Source organism: Sus scrofa, chromosome 14, assembly GCF_054392235.1.
Source record: "Sus scrofa isolate SSC_HxYL_T2T_F1_AM1 chromosome 14, Sscrofa_HxYL_maternal_Yorkshire_Landrace_v2.0, whole genome shotgun sequence".
Lineage (NCBI taxonomy): Eukaryota > Metazoa > Chordata > Mammalia > Artiodactyla > Suidae > Sus > Sus scrofa.
This window is the reverse complement of record NC_139396.1, coordinates 141,491,257-141,509,614: the sequence shown is the minus strand read 5'-3', so window position 1 is coordinate 141,509,614 and position 18,358 is coordinate 141,491,257. Positions and strand designations below refer to the sequence as shown.

Sequence of the window (18,358 nt, the reverse complement as noted above, 5' to 3'; positions counted from 1 at the left end):
AATCCTCAATGACTTCTCTCCTTGGTTCTATTATTTGTGATACTATGGAGCAATTTGTCTGGTCTACATTTTCCCTAGTTCCTCAAATGTTCATTTCTGATCAGTATTACCTATTTGATGGAATTTGGGAATATATAGAATTTTTTGTGCTAGATACTTGGGGACTATGCAAGGAAAAAAATGATCTATCCCAGGTCTCAGGGTGCTTAGACTAACTCTAGAGAATTAAAGTTGTGTTAGAGAATAAAATACAGCTTTATAATTAGATGCTAAGTAAAATATGACTACATGTGTTAGTGAATATGCTTTAGTAAAAACGTAAGAACAGAGCACTATTCAGAACCAGGCTTCCTGCATCTGAATTCTGATTTTTACCACCAACTAGCTATGTGGTCTTGGACAGTTTAACTACTATTTCCCTGTCAAATTTGGTTTTGCCATCAACTGCATAAGCTTTTATAAAGATTAAGTGTAATAATCTATGTAAAATGTTCAGCACAGAAGCTAGTAAATTATCTAAGTCTTCCTCAAAATCAGGAGCTTCATACGCTCCATACCCAGCCTCCCTTATTGAATGACAACCATCAGGAAAGGATGTCATTATGCATCAAGTAAGGTTGGCCTAGAGAAGCTGGAAGTCAGGTATACCATGTGGGAAAATATCCAGATCATAATTAAGGGGAAGGTTTGTCATCATGGTCAAAGTACAGTGACATTTCCACATGATAGGGGGAAAAAAACGAACCAAAAGATTTGAAAGTTCCTAAGTTCTTGAAAAATTTGGAGGTAGTATAACTTATCAGAATATAAGGGCAGAACTAAGACAATGAACCATATCGGAATGCTAAGCATCAAGCTAATGTGTGGATGACAGCTTTGCATAGGAGTGAACTGTCAAGATGAGGAGTCACACCAAATTTGAAGGGCTTAAGACTTTATTTTGGTTCCAGGAAGTTAAAGCTACATTACAAGTAATTGTTTAGATTATAAAAATAGGGTCACTTCTAGGCCTAGCATTCTAAGAAAGAAACTAGAGTGTATATGTAAAATGATAGTGAAAGTTATGGAAACCTGCCCGCCATTAGAATCAAGTGAGGGAAATAGAGATATGATGCAGACCATTTTCAGGGAATAAATGAGGCCAAAGGCCATAGCATAATACTTGCATGAAATAGATGCTTAACGATAAAATTTAAATAGTAATATTAACAGCAGCTAGCATACATATACAGTATTTACTATATGCCAGGCTCCCCAGTAGAGCCTTTCTATATGTTAAGTCAAGGAACATTTTTAAGCTAGACCATATTATATCTTCAGCATGGGAACCTAAGAATTACCATTAAAAAAAATGTAGCATGATTTTTCAAGACGAGTTCAGATGAAAGAAGGCTAGAGAACTGAGCAAATGTGGGCTCGCAGATCTGTGTTCTTTGAATCATCAGATGGAGGGATGAGAGCCACATTCCTAAGTTACTCGTCACTAATATCAGCACCACCATCACTGGCCTCACTGCAGTCATCACCACCACTGTGTTAAATGTGTCCAGTACCTACATTGGTGGGCACTTTTAATACACACCACAAAGCTGGTTAGAAAAATCGCCCTTGCCTGTACATGAGAATCATAAATGAGGCTCAGAGTATTTAAGTAGTTGTCCCAAATTCACAGAAGTAGGAAAAAAGTAATTAGGATTTTAGCACATATGGCCTGATTTAAAGTTCCACCAATTTCCCCCAGACTTTATGTGACATTTTAAAGCAATGTAAAAATGGAACTTTCACATGAATTGCTACCCCACTTGTAATCATCCCTGTTTTTTCTTTAGAGGTACCAGAGTTGCTAGAAATAAACAAGATAAGTACATACAAGTTTAAGAAAAAGACGTGTTTATAAAAGGACTTAACTCTCCAACGACAGAGTACTGTCTCTCCACTTATTATCACAGGTCTGTTATTCACAGCTGCAGCAAACTGATGAAGCCAGAGTTGTTCTGCTCTCACTTAGGCTGCAGAAAGTGGCAGAGAAGTGCTACTCCCAGTCTTAAAATAAGCACAAATGAATAGTCGTAAAATCATACATTTGTGGGCACAAGAGAATTTACAAGGCAACATACATGAACAGATATCCAAAGGGTAATAAGCACTTCAACCCCCCACCCCAAAAGAGATTCAAGATAAAAATTCCTTCACCTATGGCAGCAAAGCTGAGCTAAGTTATGGCCAATGTGTAAGTGAGTAAAAATAAAAAGACTTACCAAGTAAATAAACAAAAATCTCAATAGAGAATGGAAACCAGAAAGCTGAGCCCACGCCCTGTAAAGGCAGCAGTGCTCAGCAGGAAGAAAGACTCTTCTTTCCTGGAAAGGACTCAGCCAATGAAAAGCCATGGACAATGCTTATTAAAACCCTCACAACTTCCTTTTCCTCTCTGTAAGTGTTCTCCTCCTTTGCCCTGATTAGCCGTAACTGCAAATCCTGCATTGCAATTATCTGCTGATCCCAAATAAACTCATCTTTGCTATAGAGAGCTATCTGGCAGTCTATTTTTTATAGGTCAACAGTATCAATTTCCAAATTCTTTTTTTTTTTTTTTTGGTCTTTTGTCGTTTTAGGCCTGCACCCCCACATACAGAAGTTCCCAGGCTAGGGGTCTAATCGGAGCTGTAGCTGCAGGCCACAGCCACACCAGATCTGAGCCACGTCTGCAACCTACACCACAGATAGGGCAACACTGATCCTTGACCCGCTGAGCAAGGCCAGGGGTCTAACTTGCAACCTCATGGCTCCTAGTAGGATTCTTTTCTGCTTCACCACGATGGGAACTCCAATTCTTTTCTAACTGGCTTTCTCCAAACAGTTATGAACATAGAACATAGTCTAGCACTTGATTTCTTTTCAGTTATTTAATGTTTTATGCCACATTTCAAAATGTCTTCTAGTCTGAGGGCAAAAAAAAAAAGTCTTTTTCATCCTATTTTTACAATGTTCGGACTAGATACTTTGAGCTATTTGGGAATACCTTAAAGAACACTGGTCATTGAATATTTCATTTCTCCCCTAAATGGGGTAAGGCTTCCAAAGTGAAATAGAGGTACGTTTATATAATTTCCCCCATTTACTTTGTCCTTATATAAGGAGAGATTTAATGAACACCTTAATTGTTCACTATGTAGTTTTAAAGTTAAAATTAAACATCATGGGTCTAACACAGCACATGTGCCTAACACACCTACTCTTCTCAAACAGTTCATTAATTGCAAAAAACAGGTGTTCAACCATTCCCTTCCACTCTTTTTCTTTGCAGACATTCAGTTATTCATAGCATATCCCATCCCCTCATGCCCCACCCACCCCCCCACCAACCTCACTGCACTGAGCCAGCCAAAGCCCCATATTCTTCTCACAGATTGATGCAAGGACTGTCAACTAATTAAGAGCTGTCAAGTAGCTTATAACCTCTTTAACATCTTTGATCTATTTGGAGTAATAATGAAACAAACAGTATAGTGGGCTGAAAAGCATGAAAATATTGAATACATGTTGGAAAAGGACTGAAGACGCCAGGACTGGTTTCCCCAAATGAGTTGCTATGACAGGAGACAGAAGATCACATCAAAGTTAGATGAAATAAAAATTCTGTTTACAGAAGTGAAGTATACATGGGTAATAGAGATAGTCAAAAGAGACAGAAAATAAATGCCTTTGAAAACTGGCAGAAAGTTCAAATTATTTGGCACAGAGTATTTTAAGCAGTGGAATGGATCAAAAATGTGTTTTCAGAAAAATGTTTATAAGTTTAGAATTAATTGGCTGGCATGAAATCTTTGACAAAGTAAGACCAGTTTGGAACTATTGTAGGAATATAATTAAGAGGTAAATGATGGCTTCCACAGTGGGAATGGGGAGAACTAAGATAATTATCACTGGTAATGTCAAGTAAGTAATGTTTAAAAATATGAAGAATTATTTTGAAATATTTTGTTATCTATATCCCCAGCTACTTCTCACCCCACCATGAGATTCTTAAAGCAGACACATTGTTTAATATAGAAATATTTAAGTATTATCTATAAAAGAAGTTTTTTCAAACATAACCATTATCAAAACTGAAAAATATTGGAAATCTCTTAGTGTCATTTATATCTACTGTTCAGAGTCTTCTATGTTGTTTTTTTAAACAGTTGTCTCTTCAAACTAGGAACCAAACAAGGCTTTCCATTGTGTGCACTTAAAATGTCTCAAGTCTAATTGATAGTTTACCCCTCTTACTTATGATATTAAAAGAGGATAGAGGTGGTGACCAAGGGGAGAGTTCCTCTAGAAGTTGTGACCTCTGTTGATCTAAGCTGGACCCAGGCAATTACAGATTCATCACCCTCTCCCTTATCTTGGAATGTACACCCTGCCTATGCGACTCCATTATAGCAGGTATTTCAATGACACAGCATGGAGAGAATAAAGTGTTGTCAAGATCACTGGACTAAATATGTGGCTGAACCCAATTAAGTCTTCTATATAAACTTTTAAGATTCTGGTGGACTAGTGAAGAGATCTACTCATCTTGTAGCTGCTCAGGACAAGACTAGTAAGTAAATGCCTTGAACTAAACCAGCCATCTGCCAATCTACTGTGACCTGCTACTTTCTCTGGTCTCTCAGATTTCACCTAGAAAGCTCCCAAAGTAGTGATTTATAAGCTTTGGATAAAGGAAAAGGAAAGCGGTAATGAAAATAATCAATGAACAATCTATAATAGGAATAGAAGAGCTTTGCTTTGAGCCAAACTGAAACTATAGCCTGGGAGACACATATTCAAGAAACACTTGAATTGCAATCTGCAGGAATACAAAATGGGGGGGGGGTACTTATAAACCACAAGGGTACAGTTAGCTATAGGAGGATTTTTACCAAGAAGCATAATTGCAGCTGGCAAAAACTGAGGGTGTTTGTTAAGCAAGGATTGGCTGGGGTCTGAAATTATTGCATAGCTACAAGGTTAACTTGAGACCATAAAAGTTATGGCTGGCAGTTGCTCATAGATATTGTTTTAAAAATGGCTGGTAGTGTCCTCAAGTCTGACATAGCTCAGAAAATTCACAGGTTCTCAGAAATGCAGAACATGTCTGAAACCACACTCACAATGGCTGTCCATCTCCACTTTGAATGCCTGAAACAAGTTACTCCATTTTGCTTTGTAAACACCTTCTTTTAATGATTAAAGCAGATATACAGTGTCTAATAGACATAAGACAACCAGTTCTCTTAACAAAGTTCAACGCAAATCAGGCATAAGCCAGAATGATTTCCCCATACCTCAGTATTTAAAGATTTCTTCCAACAACAATGTCTGGATTTATGAAACTTAGCAGGTTAGAGGATAGCATCACTTGTTGAGACAGAAATTACTGGAGAATAAAAATTCCTTTAGAATATAAACAAATGCTGTTGATGTTTTTTAAACATACCTGTGTGATTTTCTGGTGAATAAACTCCATAGTCAGGTACTATCACCAGTGTGTAGGTCAGAGGAAATAAATATCAATTTTACTTTTGTAATCCTCCAGTCAGTGGTTATGATTAAAATGAGTGTTTATGAATTTTTTCATGATTAAGTGTCTAAAGGGAGAAAAGTTGAAGGTGCAACATTAAAAATAACTATTTTTAGAGGTATTAGAGAAATTCTTGCTTGAAATATTTCAAGAATATGGAGCCATGAAATCCAGCTGTACAAACTGAATGGTATAAAAGGATGATAAATGATTTTTATAAATGAGGTCTGAAAAGACCATTTTAGAGGTTAGAAGCTGTGCCCTAAAAACAGTTAAGGAACTGATATATGAAAAGAGGGCAAGACAACCAGGCCTATATGGAAGCACTTGAGCAAAAGTAGAGAAAGAAGAATAGGCTGTGTTTCATGGTTCCCCCGAGTAGTTAACAATAGTAATTTGATGTAATGATTAAAAACTCATGTTTCTCATATAGGGATCTCCTCAGTATAAATACTATAGTCACAATCTACCGTGATATGCAAAAAATGTGGTCTTAATCCATACCGACCAAATTCATTCACCTAGAGAATTCTCAAGGCATGGTACTATACAGGCCATTCTATGTTGATACCTGCCCATCAACTTAAACCCAAACTTGTCCAACCTTCCCTAGAGAATGGCAGTGACTTGTTACAAATAATTTCTATAGCACTGTATTTGTTAAAAACTTTGTTACTATTCGAGGTCTATATTAGAAGGGAAGTGTTAGTTATATTTAAGTGATTGCAAAAAATGTATTAAGAATATCCTTTTAATTCTAAACTCCTAAACTTTCTCAACAGGGACTCTTACAATGTTACACTTTCCTAAGTTGTTGCAGAAATAGAGAGCACTTATTCAGCAATAGATCTTTCTGAAATCATGATTAGTGATCAATTGCTTCTATTAATAACTAAGTCTCTCCTCTTGATTAGAGTGTCTTTTTCTTCCTCTTATGCTACTACTAATATAATTACCATGTAATACACATTTAAATCAGTTTGTCATTCAAATTTTGGAATTCTCTACAAGTTTCCAACTTAGCAAATGAAATATGGTTCAGAGGAGAGTTTTGCATGTCCACAGAGTCAGCCTTCTTAGTATTTAACTTAAAAAAGCTTGGCCAATATTTAAATATTCAAAGTAGCACATTCAAATAAAAATTTCTGGCTGGCTGCTCATTAAAAAAAAATCCACAAATACTGAGCCTACAGTTCCCCCTATTAGCAGTCAGCTCTAACTAATAAGAGGACAAGTATAATAGGGAGAAACAAATCTGACTCCATATTAGACCTGTTCCTCTTACTTTAACCTTTGTGCTCTGTTTCCTATGCTTAGTCATGCCGACTCTGCACCTTTGGTAAAAAAACAATTTCCTATTGCCTGAAATATATAGGATAATCTATTCTCTCTTAGAGGCTCTCACCTTTAAGAGTCCATTGATCAGAGTTGCCGTTGTGGCTCAGCAGGAAAGAATCTACTAGTATCCAGGAGGATGCCGGTTTGATCCCTGGCCTTGCTCAGTGGGTTAAGGATCCACCATTGCCATGAGCTGTGGTGTATGTCGCAGATGCAGTTCAGACCCTCTGTTGCTGTGGCTGTGGTGTAGGCCAGCAGCTACAGCTCCAATTCAACCCCTAGCCTGGGAACATCTATATGCCATGGGTGTGGCCTTAAAAAGAAAAAAAAAAAAGAGTCCATTCATATAGAAATAAAAGAGCAGAAAATAGAATAGTATTTGTCTTGTTGGAGGTTTACAGGACCTGACCTATGTGGACAGCTTTAAGGACAAAGGATTCCATATACTTCTGTTTATAACATAGGTTGGTGCAACTGCTATCGAAAGCAGTGTGGAGCTTCCTTAAAAAAACAAAACTATAGAATTACCATATACACAATGTTCACTGCAGCACTATTTACAATAGCCAAAGCATGAAATAAAACTATATGCCTACCAACAGAGGATTGGATAGAAAAGATGTGGTACATATATACAGTGGAGAATAATTTGACCATAAAAAATGGAATAATGCCATTTGTGGCAGCATGGATGGGCCTAGAGATTATCATACTAAGTGAAGTCAAAAGAAGAACTTATTCACAAAACAAACAAATTCAAAGTTTTTGATACAATCTTATGGTTACCAAAGGGGAAACCTTTGGAGGGATGGATTGAGAGGTTGAGACTGGTATATACACAATGCTATACCAAACTGATCAGTAACGAAGACTTACTATATAGCTCAGGGAAATCTATTCCATACTGTGTGATAGCCTACATGGGGAAAGAATCTAAAAAAGAATGGATATGTATTTGCATGGGTGACTCACTTTACTGTATTCCTGAAACTAACACAACACCGTAAGTCCCCTAAACTCCCAATAAAATTAAAAAACAACAACAACAACAAAAAACAACAAAGAGAGACCCAAAAAACAATTCTGACACCAAGATGTTTGCAACAACTAAGCCCTTTCCCCACCTTGCCTTTAAAAGTGCTTTGCTGAAATCCTTCAAGGAGCCTTTCAGGGCTTTGGGGACACTAACCACCCATCTCCTTACATAGCCCTGCAATAAATCTCCTCCACTCCAAACTCTTGAAGTTTTAGTTTGTTTGGCTTCATTGTACATCAGGCACATGAACCTGCATTTGTTAATAATTTTGGCAAGCCGACTGGTAGTTCAAGTTCCACCATAGGCAGCCCTTTTCCTGAGTCCTCAGCAGCTACCAGTGCTCATTTCAATCTGGAATGAAACTCTCCCTGACAGGTGTTGGCAACCCTGGCATGAAGTTGTTGGGAGCCAAGAAATATCCAGGGCCAGGGTCCACATTCAACTTTGGGGAGGTTAAGGCACTCCAGCTTTTACAGGCTGAGAATTCTCTCCACTCCATTTAGGCTACTTCCCTTGTAGGAAGTGAGTCATTCTGGGCTCATGTCAAGCCACTCTGAGTCTCCTCTTTTCTAAGAGCTGGGTCATCTGGGCCAATCTGTTTGGAAGCCTCCTTCTGGGAGTAGAATTTTAGACTACACCTCCAATTTCCTGCCTGTACAATCATAGCTTATTTGTAGTTTTCTGCATATGTCTTGGGGTTAGCCACTCCAGTTTATGCCTTTGTTTGTGGAATTTTATGTTATTTGTATGTGTGTGTATCAGTAATTGCCACTGGCCAGCTGAGAAGTCTTTGGTAAATAACAGGACTCATGTGTGAAAACAACAGGGTATCCTCCCCTATTGCATTGGACTTTTCCTATGGCTGAGCATTGATTGGGATTTTACCTTTCGGACTAACCTTGGCCATTCACTCAGCTACATCCCTATTGGAGCATTGGTTGGAAATCTTCCTTTTGGGAGATCCTTATTTGAATTGCACTTTGCTTGAAATTTGGTAACACCAGCCATGAATAACTAAGCATAAATGATCAGAGCTTATAGTCCCTCTAGGAAAACTGGGATATCTTAAGCTATGTTCCCATGAATGAAAGGAGTTGGTATTTCTCTGCCCCTGTACCTTGAGATGTAAATGATATACCTGGGCTCAAACGGAAAAAAACAAAAGGCCTTTTGAAATTCAAGCAGAAAAACTGTGGGATCTCTCGTTCTGTCTTTACATGTGAACTGACTTCTAGGTATAGGGAAAACTAGACAAAACAGATTTCAGGTTCACATAATCTGGGAAATATTCAGTACTGCATCATCTGCTATTGAAGCTACTTTAAGCTTGTGGGTTTGACTAAGATAGACATGTCATCAATGTTAAGTATACTACTTCTGTGGTCCCTAGATTTATTAGCGATCAAAGAGGACATTTTATCTGTTTCAAATTTTTCAGCAAGGAAAATAACTTGGTATGATGAAACTAAGTAAATGAAAATGAGATAAGAACTTTTTAGGTAAAAACTATAGAAATAATCTCTCTCCAGATTTTGGTAACTTGAAACTAAATTTGTGAGAATTCATTGACTATCTGGGTAATTTCAAATAGGACAGAATATTGAAACATTGGTTGCTGGGCATGTCTACAATAATCTTTCCCTTCTTAGGGGAGGAAATCTAAAGCATAAGTTTCCAATCAGGAAATGCTGATATGAAGTTCACAGTAAATTGCCTCTTGGTTTTCACTAGAAATCAAGATTTTTAAAAGTTGAGGATTCTGTGTATATATATGTAAGACTGGGTCACTTCTGTACAGCAGAAATTAACAACACTAAATTAACTATAATAATTTTAAATTTTTTTTAGAAAGTTGAGGTTTCTAATTTAAATATGTAATTAAAAAACTATTAAAATCTTAAACATTTGTGTGCATAGTATAAAAGTAGGATATATATTTTTGAGTGAAAAATTAGTTTTATTCATTATTGGGCTAAGATTGGATTAAACTTAATTAGGTAAATGGATTGTTATTAAAAATAGGCTAGTGAGGAACTAGATCTATTGCCTCTCAGAGAACAAGTTTATGTAGAATGCTTTTGATATCAGATTATTTGAACTTCCTGACAGATTTTGTGAAATTCCTTGTCTTAAGAGATCTGTATTTGCTTTTATTTTTTAATTTATTTTTTGTTTTAGGGCAACACCTGCACAATATGGAAGTTCCCTTGCTAGGGATCAAATTGGAGCTACAGCTGCTGGCCTACACCACAGCCACAGTAACATAAGATCCCCCGAGCAGTACCAGTGACCTGCACCACAGCTCACAGCAATGTCAGATTATTAGCCTACTGAACAAGGTCAGGGATCAAATCCACATTTTCATAGGGACTAGTTGAGTTAATTACTGCTAAGCCACAATGAGAACTCATTTTATTTTTAATTTATTATTTAGCCCCACCTGTGGCATGTGGAAGTTCCTGGCCCAGGGATCGAACCCATGCCACAGCAGTGACCCGAGCCACTGTAATGACAATGCCATATCCTTAACCCTCTGTGCCACAAGGGAACCCCTTTATTTGTTTTTAAATATTCAGTGACCTAACGTTTGACCAAACGTTTTTAAATATTTTTTGGACAAATTTAGCTATCAATTTTTAATTAAATTTTAATTTCAGATAAATTTGGGATGCTTCAGAGGGCCCCTGAGGCGTATCAGGAAAAAAAAAAATTCAACCAGCTAGGATTGGTTGGTATGTTAAATTACATAGGAAGTGAATGGTAAGTCTCCTCAGATTATATTCTGAATAATTATTAATATAGATATTCTAGCAAGTATATATAAAGTTTCTACTGGCTTTTGTGTTTTCTAATTGAACTATTTACCAAATGTCTTCCTTCTTTTCTCCTAAATATTCAGTTATTTTTTATTTCTAACCAGACTATTGCTCGCAATGTTTAAGATTTGTCAGAGTAAAACCTCTCATGATGAGTAACACCACCTGCTTTAAGTCTATTGCTAAAAGCACATGTGCAATGCTTGTGTAAGAACCAAGTATAAATGATAAAATATGTAACTATATAAGGTTCCCTCTTTAAGATACCCAAGCTTGTTCAGGATGTGAGATCAGTTTTATCCCAGCATGAATAACTAGGCAAATATAAAGGAAGCCTAGCACCCATGGACATAATGTAGACCCAAGAAAAGTAGCTGAATCGCCCTAGCTCAAGGCACAAGTTTTGGTCTGTTGAAGGATTTACAGGCACAAGGGGAAATGATGGAAAATGTCCATACATTTTTCGAGGCATGGAGAAGTCATTCTGGCTTATACATGGTTTTAAACATTACTGAGCAGAAAGACCTGTTTTGTGGCCTTTGGACATGCATTGTACATCTGCTTTGACCATTGAGAAGGGGAATGCTTTTGAAAATCAAAATAGAATAGTTACAGTTTAGATATCCAGAGTAAAACTAGGTGGTCATCGTGGTTGTATTTCAGGCAGGTTTCTTTACTGATGAGAACTTGAAAGTTTTTTCTGAAGGCTGCCACCAATCATTCTCAAAGCAGTGTCTGCTGGCAGACGGTAGCTACAAAATTATGACCTCAAGGTCTCCTTTTATAACTACTAAATTTTTAAACAACAAAAGTGCTTTAGATCAGATGTTAGCGGGGGAAAAAAAAAAGGAGATACACTGTGGCCAATATGTCCCATTATGTTTATGTTAACACCTCATCAGAAATTAAAACCTACTTAAATAAAGCTAGAAGCTGGCTACCAGGCTATATCTCCCCCAAGTTCCAGGTGCAGATAAGCTTATTCTCCCAAATTTCTCAGGGAACAAGGTCTTGGTTATGTAAGACTGATCTAGGATTATGGAACCTGGAAATATTTCCAACTTGGTATCCATTCCCTAATCAGTTGGAACTAAACCCGTTTCAGCATGAAGTATTCATAGTGGTGATTAACCCATTCTCTTAAAGATTTGGGGAAGTATGATATAGTATTGGATGAAAAAACCAAGTCCCCGTAAAACTGAATTCTTCTGCCATGTCAGCATTAACCTCTTTACCCAAAACATTATTTCCCTTCTTGCCAAACACCTGATCTCCTCTAAAATGAGGAGTGTCAAAGAAAAGGGGTTAATTATAAAAGGCAAGAACAAATCTCAGTTCAGGCTTTTTTGTCTACAAGCCACCCTTGATTCCTTGAATGGTTCTTCAACAAACATTTCTCTGCTCCAAACTCTTGACTTTTCAGGTTTTTTGGCCTCATTATGTGTCAGGCACAGGAACTTGCATGCAGTAACATGACCCCTTGTTACAGTACAAAACGGAGGCCAAACAAGTTCAGAGATGAAACCATTTAAGCCATGCCAGCACATGCAAGTCTAACTTATTTCACACACATAAATGCTTCTGATAATTATGAAAGAAATTCAATTCATCATTCTAAAATGATATGATTTTAACCATTCCCCTGCTGTCTAGAGTCTCCAGTTATAATAACCAATCATTTTAAAGGTTGAAGGATTTTTCTCATTTTCACTTCATAAACTATCCTGTAAATATTATGCCTCTGAGCTTCATATCAATTTCCAATTGAAGGCTTCCAGTTCAAACTGTTCTGTGTGTAAACTACTACTGAATACCATTTACCAATCTGGTTTTAATTTTCAGTATTTCTGGATTTGACACCAATTAGAATGCACTTCCCAGTTTACGCAATTGCTACTACTCCTAATTACTTCTCAACTTTGAAGGCAAGAGATGGTTTCCCTTTTATACAGCTGTTATTCTTAAATTCAAGTACGAGAATACCCCAAATAGACTGTGGGTTCAGGTCCAAATAACTGCAATAAAGGGGATGTTCCAATAAAGTATATAATATCAATTTTTTGGTTCTTAAAAAATCATTATACTGTACATTATTAAGTGTACAATAGCATTTTGTCTAAAACAATGTACATACCTTAATTAAAAAATACCATGTTGCTATAAATGCCAAAATATTTTTAAAAATTCACTGATCACAGATCCCCATTAACAAAGATAATTTTTGAAATGTGCTAATTGAAAAATTCTCGCAAAAATGTGACATAGCAACTGAACAAATTCTGTTGGAAAAAGGCACCAATAGACTGGCTTGATGCAAGGTTGCAAGGAACCATCAATTTGTAAGAAAAACCTTATCTTAAAAGTGCAATAAAATGAAATACGACTGTAGTACGAAAAGCAAAGGAGAATGTTTGATTCAAGTCTCTAGAAGGGTGACCATTATGCTAGAACAAGAGAATAAGATTTTTATAATGATGAGCAAAGAGACCAAATTTTCTGTAGCAGTTAAGACTATACCTGTGTGTCTAAATGTGTAAACCCTAGGTGAGCATGTTGAGGATGGGGGAAGGGAAGAAATCCCAATTCACAAGTTTACCAGTAAGGAGCCAAAAAAAAAAAAAAAAATGAAAATCATTTAGGCACGAGTGTTATTATTTAGGTACTAAACACTTGAAAAGATAGAATATTAAGGCATCATGACAGCTATGAAACCAAAGTTTGATATCCATCAAAAACAGCTACGAAACCAAAATTTGAGGAACAATGGGAAAAAACTAGAATTATTTAAACTTGGAAATTCAGAGTGATGCAGAAAAGAAATTCACATCTGTGAAAACAAGTGGTTATGCTTGGTGGTGGCATTCTAAGATGAAGTGCCCAGTTTTGGCTGAGACCTAGAACGCTGAGGAGCTGCTAGCATGAGGATGCTGGAGTCTGGAGGATGCAATGACACTAGTTTGGCAACCACTGGGAAAGTGTAGTGTGATCAACTGCTGATACAACCTGATACCACCAGGGTGAAGAAACGTTGCTGAGGTTTTGCTAACAGGATAGGAAGCCAAAAAAGATGAGAAGCAAGATAAAAGGCAAATTCTTTTTATTTCCATAGTTCATCAGTCCTTCATTACTGTGGCCTATCAGAATTTAATAGGAAGCAGCTGGCAAACTGGAAGTGAGGTATTAACTCCCAGCACCTGCTGAGAGAATACCCTGATAATTGGCAGTTGCCTAACTAGTAATCACTAACTAGAGTGTTTTGATCTATAAAGTTCTTTCAAGTAGCATACATGCCATTTTGGTGTTTTTCATCTCCACATTGCAGACATGACAACATCCATTTTCCACATGAGGGACTGGGTTAGGGCATATGACATTTACACATCCGAGATCACGTGGGCTGAAGAGTCAGCATTACAATCTAAGAATTTAGTCTGCCATCCCACTGTTCCAATAATCACAAGATGCAAATCCAAAAGGCAACTTGACTCTTAAGAGGTTAATTGATCCTGTGACTCTCACTCTCCCGCAACAATATAAAAAAGCTGGATATTTATTTTTTTATTCTTTTTTGCCTTTTCTACGGCCACTCCCCTGGCATATGGAAGTTCCCAGGCTAGGGGTCAAATCGGAACTGTAGCCACCGGCCTATGCCACAGCCACAGCAATGTGGGATCCAAGCCACATCTGCAACCTACACCACAGCTCACGGCAACACCAGATCCTTAACCCACTGAGCAAGGCCAGGGCTCGAACCCACAACCTCAGGGTTCCCATTCTGATTCATTAACCACTGAGCCTCGACGAGAACTCCCAAAGCTGGATGTTTAGAATGTCATAAATCACAGATGGTTGTCATTAGCTGACATGTTCTTTTAAAAAGGTCTCAGCTGAAGATATGGAATAATCCATGAGCAACTGAATAATAGTCACTGAAACATCTACGTGTCTTTTAAAAACACAAGAATTAAGGTCCTAAATTGAAAGTATCTCCAGGAGAGGCACTACCTTCCCTGCTTCTCTGTTAAGGGTATGATTCAAGTTGGTTTAAACAATTTCATGGACCTTCCCACTACCCTACAAGGTAACTAATTCTTAACTTCAGTGAAATAAAACACACTCCTTCCTCAAGCGATGGCATTCCTTTTTGCCTTCTGTCAAAAAACAAACAGTAGTTTTAAAGGGACAAGTTTCTGATGACTACAAGGTTAATGTCAACCAAGTATTTTTCACTTTTGCACTCTACAGCTTAAAATAGTTCTAACTGGCAGCTTGTTTACCAGAGAGCAGTAGTTATGTAAGTCCCTGATAACTGAATTTTTTTTTTGGGGGGGTGCATTTTTGTAATTAAGTTTAGCAAGCATTTATCTTATCTGCAAAACTTACAAGCATCTTACTATTTTAATGTTCACTACAGAGCTTAATTTATTTATCCTCCAAATTTTGGTGCTAATACACAAATACTCTTCCTAGGAGCAACTGTAGACTACATAAATTTTATTTATTTTTGCCTTTTAGGGCCACACCCACAGCATACGGAGGTTCCCAGGCTCAGGATCGAATCAGAGTTACAGCTGCTGGCCTACGCCACAACCACTGCAACACCAGATCTAAGCTGCAGCTGCGACCTGCACCACAGCTCATGGCAATACCAGATCCTTAACCCATTGAGCAGAGGCAAAGAAGCAGACCTGCATCCTCATAGATGCTAGTCAGATTCATTTCTGATGAGCCACGACAGGAACTCCCGAAGAGAATTAAACTAATGGTCCATAAAAGAGATTTGGAGAAATACATATTTAAAAAAATAATATCCCTGGTCCTATCTCTTATTCTCAAGGTTTTTTATTTTTATTTTTTTAAACTCACTTTAAAATTACACACTTAGTTTGCTTTTGCTATTTAGTACACAACTATAGTTCTTTTACCCAAAAAAAAAATTATAGACAGAATATATGCAAAATTGCCCTTCTCAAAAATCTACTATTTTTAAATACGGTTATTCAGGGTAAAGGTACTTTCAAAATTCCTCAACGGATTCTCTCAGCTCTTCAAATATCCATTTCTCTATTTTCTTCTTACAAACCCAGTCCATTCTTTCCACTCTCAAAAAAAGGTTCTTGTCATTTTTGACATGAACATAGAAATTCTATCAAAAATAGTATTTTCGTTCCTTGATTGTGCAGACCTTTTCTCCCCTCAAAGGCAGGGAAATTTAGAGGTTACTATAGGCTTTGCTTTCCGGAGGGCAAAGAGGAAGAAAACAGGGAAGAAGACATAGAATTGGCCAAGATAATTACATCTTTTCATTCCAAATAGCTACCTCCTATCACAAGATATTACAGGCAGAAGAGTCATCCAACTCTTACCTTTATACAGCGAAGAAGTAGGATGGTAAGTTGACTTCTCCGGAGCCCACAAGTAAGCATCTAAACTAAAAGTAAAACTGACCTTTCTGAGGTCTGCGTCTCTCGTCAGGGCTATTTATCCAAGAGTCTTGTTCAGGTGAGCTGGATTAGGCTGGGATGATCGGCTTAAATCAATGGCATCCAAGCCTAATCATCATTCACCTGGAGTTCCGTTATGACTATTGATTTCCAGGCCACATCCCAACCACCTGATATCCAAATCAGAGTCCATACATCTCTAATATAGATTCTGTCCCAATATCTTTGAGACCTTAAATGTTGTAACTCTGGAAAAGACTATCACATTTGGGAATCATAAGATATAACTTTACTTGTCCTAAACTTGCCTTTATTCTGTAAGTAAGTTAGTATAAAGATGGACATTCTTAGGTGGAGTCAAGGGTATGGTTGCTATTTTAACCATGATTAGCTAGATCTTGCTATGTGACCTATGATAAGTTGGTTAATTTTTTTTCAAGTCATATCCACCATGAAACCTGGGTTACAATGACCTTTCTCTGGATTCCTATCAAAGCCCAATTACTTACTAGGAGAAAAGGCTTTTATCCTTCCAATAAAATGTATCAAAAACTTAATGTTTCTTTTTTGAACAGCACTTTCAATTCCATATATGCCAAGATGAAAGAGGAATTTCTATGTAATTAAAAATGAATAAAAATATAAACAAAACAAAATGCTTGATTTCACAAGGACCCTAAACTTGAAAGCTCCATTTGAAACATTTGTTTGGAGAAGAAACAGGTGCTATGCATTCTAAAAGCACTTTTCACCCTATGTAGAGTATTGCTCCTATTTTTGTCTCTCTTTAAAGTTGGGCTATCTCACTTTTTTAGTGAGGATAAAAAGACAAATGTATTTCTATTACAGATAAGAAATATATATATTAGGCATACTCTAAGGACATTTACCAGCTGGTCAATTATGATTAGAAGTGAATTGCCATCGAAAATGAACTTCCACTGAAGTCCCTTTAGTATTTGCATGTTTGCAAGGTGCATGTGTTAATACTGATTGTAAAGGGTTTTCTGATCTTGCAAACAAACAAAAAAGGCAATTTAAACAAAAGAACAAAACTGTAGCTGAAATCTGACTTTTATCATAAGTCTCTTGTGATTTTTTTTTTCCTCTTTCACCATAGATATACAGAATCTAAACTGTGCTAGGAATTCTGCATCTAGCAACAGTGCACTTTCCTGGAACTTGAAGTGAGAACAGCTTTCCTACTTGGCATCTCACAAGTCAACATTATTAGCAGCCGTCATCATTATCAAAAACAAAACACCCTTATTGTGTACCCGCTCTGTGTGAGAGGATCACAGAACCAACCAAATGCTGAGAAATAGCATAAAGTGGTGGTAAAAATTGAGTTCTGACAAGATACTCCATGGAACCAAAGCCTGACTCCCTCATTTTATCAGGTGCGTACATTTGGCAAAGTTACTTCTCTCTGTCTCAGTTTAATCACATGAAAAATGACAGGGGATGTAATATCTCCAACACTGAATTTTCACAAGTGTCCCATCATATATGATGATGAATAACCAGAAAACTATAGTCTGAGCAGTGAGGACCCAATAAATAAATGAAAACTATTAACAATAAAGTATATAGTGTAGTAAATTAATAATAATTCCAAAGAATATAATTTAAGCAAATCACTTAAAAATATTTATTGAGCTTTTTATTATGTTCCAGGCTTTGGGCTATCAGACAAAGATGACGTAAAAATGAAGAAGGCACTTTCTTGCCTCAGAAAAAACCTAACATATATCTGCTAATGATGCCCAGGGCTGTGTGTGAACTATTGCAAACAAGTGTTCTGACAACTGATTTCATTCAAAGGAATAAGAGATTTGTAAATATAAGGGAAAATTCATAGACGAGGAAATGCTAAAGTTTGACTTTATAGGAGATATAACTTGGCACGGAACAGAATGAGGAAAATGATATCCTAGACCCAGGAAACGGATTGAACAAGGGTGTGGCATTTGAAACAGGTGAGTGTATTTAAACAACAATGAGCAGATCCTCTTGAATATAGTATATTACTCTTGTTTGGAAAAACAAAGGGAAATAAAACTGGCATCCTGGCTTAATGGTAAACTGAGACCTGGAGGCAGGCTTGAGCATAGTGTAAACAGAAATAGCCCAGCCAAGCATATGTCAAGTGTAGGGTTTCAGAGAGCTTCCC

General features: G+C 37.1%; 1 long non-coding RNA gene across 3 annotated transcripts in view; it reads right to left on the bottom strand.

Annotated features, from left to right (window-relative positions):
- LOC110256719 (uncharacterized) overlaps nucleotides 1-16,195 on the bottom strand; it is a 231,022-nt gene extending 214,827 nt beyond the window's left edge. For all 3 annotated transcript variants that reach the window (XR_014827741.1, XR_014827740.1, XR_002338617.2), the window contains exon 1: nucleotides 16,108-16,195. This is a non-coding gene — a long non-coding RNA (uncharacterized LOC110256719). The remainder of the gene's footprint in view (nucleotides 1-16,107) is intronic.
- Nucleotides 16,196-18,358: the final 2,163 nt, after the last annotated feature.